This window comes from Pundamilia nyererei, unplaced genomic scaffold (assembly GCF_000239375.1).
Source record: "Pundamilia nyererei isolate P.nyererei 1_Seehausen unplaced genomic scaffold, PunNye1.0 scaffold00353, whole genome shotgun sequence".
In the NCBI taxonomy this organism is placed as follows: Eukaryota; Metazoa; Chordata; class Actinopteri; order Cichliformes; family Cichlidae; genus Pundamilia; species Pundamilia nyererei.
Genome location: NW_005187754.1, coordinates 207,351 through 211,057, shown reverse-complemented (window position 1 = coordinate 211,057; position 3,707 = coordinate 207,351). Strand labels below are relative to the sequence as shown.

Here is a 3,707-nt window from a genome sequence, read left to right as displayed (position 1 = left end):
GCTGCCGAACACTGGCGCCACCGGGCCCTCTGACCACCACCAGTAGGCAACGGGTGAAGTGTCTTGCCCAAGGACACAACAACCGGGACTGTCCGAGCCGGGGCTCGAACCGGCAACCTTCCGATTACAAGGCGAACTCCCAACTCTTGAGCCACGATCGCCCCATCTGGAGCGCTCATGTCCAAGGTGGAGGAGAAGAGGGGCGCAGGGGGAAGATCAGCGTGGTATTCCTTTGCTCAGTGGCTCTGCTGACTCTTGGCTCAGTGTTTCCCAAAGACAGGCATTCCAGGCTTGTGGGGACAAAGAGGCCCTTTGAACCGCAGTAATCCTCAGGAAGAGGATCGAGAGCGCCGCCGCCTGCTGCAGCGCGCTGGACGACGCACACCGAGGGTCGCACACGCTCAGTGGAGCACAAAACACGGAGCAGAACCACGTATGTGTGGCTGTGAGACTTAAAGCTGTTTGTTTAAAGCACCACAAGTTTGGTGATTTTAGGCATCTTCCCATTGCTTGTTATTTCAGTGCTGCTGTATCAGAACGGCCAACATGTTGGTGGTGTCACAGTCGGGCTGGGGTCAATGGATGGTTGGCATGGTTACACAGAAGTGTGTGTGAAAACAGCCCATCCATCAGCTTATCTGACTCAGGGTCACAGAAGGGCCGGAGCCTATCCCAGCTGCCATGGGGCGAGAGCCAGGTAACACTCTGGACAGGTAACCACTGACATGCTCACCATGTTCATTTTATTAATCATAGACCCCACTAGAGTCTGAATGAAGGATGAGGCAGGGTCAGTGGCAGTACTCCAGTACTTTATGCTAACAAGACCTACGTGGATCTGATGACTTACTTTGTATAGTAACACTGTACAAATAAAATGTGCATCAAGTAATCAAATACTAATGTAATCTAAATATTACTGCAGGTAATAATTTTACTTTTAAAGGCAGCTTACACAGTAATGCATCAGTAATTAAACGACTATGGTATTGCACTCCTGGCTCAGTTTTTCTGGAGCATCTAATAAACAGTCTACATGACACCGACATCACAGCCTCACAAACAAAAAGCCTTAATGTCTGAAGGCCGACTCAGAAGCACCACCATCTTTAGGAGCAGGTCCAGACATCTTCCCGTTCGTCACCAGACAAACGCCACACCATGTGTCCGTCCCGCTGCCAGTCACTTCAACACGCATACATTTGCAGTGTCACTCACCCTTCCCTCCCTCGCTTTTGTCTTCGATGCCGTCCTTCACATGCTCACTCAAAACAAAGCTTCAAATCCATCCGGGAGCCGCGTCTTGAAAAGTCCTCCACCAGGCTCACTGTGAGCGAAGAACATTGTTGGTGGTAAACTATGAAAGGAGGGAGTGACACTGAGGGGGTGGAGGCTGGGGTAGGGTGGGGAGGGAAAGGAAGGGCAGCGAGCAGGAGTGGGGGTCTGGAGGCGGTGTGGGATATCCCTTTGAGTCATGGAAACTGATCCAAAGAGCAGACGAGCTCACACACAGCCAAACAGCTCTGTGTCTGCATTGTTCAGTCCTGCAGCCCCGCTCACTGTGAGACGCTCTGGAAACACTGACTGGACGCCCCTCAGTCACTCAGTGGAAAACATGGATAATGTGCTAATGAATGCACACGTTCTCTGTGCACTTTCTTCCCTCCTCACATATTAGATTAAAACAAAGGACTTTCTGTCCTGCATGAAGCAATGAGACATTTCTTTAAACGTGTTCTTAAAGGAGTTTTGCTTCAGCCTCTCACGTCTAATCTCACCTGTAACACGAACAGAAAGCCTCCTTTCACACTGTGGCGTGCAAACGCTGGCTGCTCTGCAGGTATGACAGCTAACACAACTGTGTGCAGAGATTATCAACACATCTGAAACTCAGTCCAGTCCTAACTCATGCACTAGCACCAGCTAATGTCTAAAAGAGAAGAGCGACGGCTCGGACTCCACCTGCCTATAAAAAGCAGATATGGACATTTTTAAACCGCACGCGTACGTCCTGTTTATTCTCCTCACTGCTTTCACATTAAAGTTTCATGTTGAGATCTCAGACACACCCTTCAGCATCAGAGAGCCTCACATAGGCAGGTGAAAGAGAGGAGCGCCACGAGCTCATCTGTGTCACACAGTGGCCAAAAATCCTTTTGTTACCATGGTAACCCCTGTGGGAAAACTGCGCGCGTGGGTTACAGCTGCAGCATGTTTCTCCCAGCTGGTCGGGAGAAATAATTATATTAGAAACCAACAAAATCTGTTCACGTCTGAGCGTGCGAGCATCAGAGCGAGAGGTAAGAGAAGAGAGAGGAAGCTGAAGTGAGGCGAGCGGGCTGAGAGTGATCATTCTTTGTTTTGGGATGAGCCGCTGGCCTGCAGGCACGCCGCACACAAAAGACAAAAGACAATGAAGGGAGGAGAGAAAGAAAGGGAAATTTGCAGAGGTCGTATCGCAGGCTGCGTGCACAAACAGCAGATCACCGAGCTGTGGGCGTAACCTCTGCCGACTGCTCTGTCGGACAGTCCATCATGTTAAACTGAAAGGCCGGTGCAGGTTCCACTGTGGTGGGTCAAAACGCTGACCTTTACGGGGTCATTCGATTCGACTACAACCTGGATCTTACCCGGGCGTCGTAGCTGTGTATGTGTGTAACTGGACCCTACCTCCTCCGTCATGGCTGCGACTCATCTGAATGCAATACAAACACTATTAAGACACCTATGTTTTTCAGAAGCATTTGTTGTAAATGGCAGTTCTGTTGACTCTCGAAAACATCGTTCCCCTGCGTTTCTTCCACATGTCACATTCAACATACATCAACCACACGTAGCTTAATGGTCACACATGGTGGAACTTTACTCAACTCGCCACTAACTCTGGAATAAAGACGCAGCTTCCTCCACACTACTTCCTGTCAGTGCCGATAGCATCACACTGTACGATTACCTGTTACGATGGGCGGTTTGATCAAAGGTACTTTAACTGATCTGAAGATGACAGTCCTGGTTTACAGAAGTAAACACAGAGCCTGCCTCAGGAGGTTGATGTTGGTGGCACAGGTGTGTCAAGCAGGAAGTCGTGGTTCGAGTCACGCTGGGACTGCTGCTTTAGCCTGCTCAGCCCGTGGGCTCAGCACCCTGGAACTTTCTGTTTTCAGCTTAATTTCACATTTTTCCTCTTTCTGATTTGTTTTGTTGCTATTTGCTTTTTTACAGCTGTTGTAACTCACTGTGTTTTAGGGCTAAAGACTACTCGGAGAGGCGCCTGCGTTCCCCTAAACGTTATTTTTAGGCCTTCAGTTTAATCTGAGCAGATGCATCTCAGTCAGTTTATACTGTCCCAGGGGGTTTAAACCATGCTGTAGATGCGCCATTACCACAAACCCCTCCAGAAACCTGTGATGTAAACTGCTCGTCATATCTACTGCCATTGGCCGGTTCAGTGTGGTTGACTCCTCTGATGTACTTTTTAAATCCCTCAGTGAGAGAGTAACAGTTACTCAGTAACAGTTACTCAGTAACAGTTACTCAGTAACAGTTACTCAGTAACAGTTACTCAGTAACAGTTACTCAGTAACAGTTATTGTTACTGAGTAACAGTTACTGAGTAACAGTTACTCAGTAACTGTTACTCAGTAACTGTTACTCAGTAACAGTTACTCAGTAACAGTTACTCAGTAACAGTTACTCAGTAACAGTTA

At 48.5% G+C, this 3,707-nt stretch overlaps 1 protein-coding gene across 5 annotated transcripts in view; it reads right to left on the bottom strand.

The window, feature by feature from the left end:
• The window catches only part of phldb1b (pleckstrin homology-like domain, family B, member 1b), a 111,082-nt gene that overhangs the window by 104,147 nt on the left and 3,228 nt on the right, over positions 1 to 3,707 (bottom strand). The window contains exon 1 of one of the 5 annotated variants that reach the window (XM_005752326.1): positions 1,219 to 1,383. The exons of the other annotated variants lie outside the window; for them this stretch is intronic. The gene's annotated coding sequence lies outside the window, so the exon portion shown is untranslated. Of the gene's footprint in view, positions 1 to 1,218; positions 1,384 to 3,707 lie in introns of those variants that run through there. 5 annotated transcript variants of the gene reach the window in all.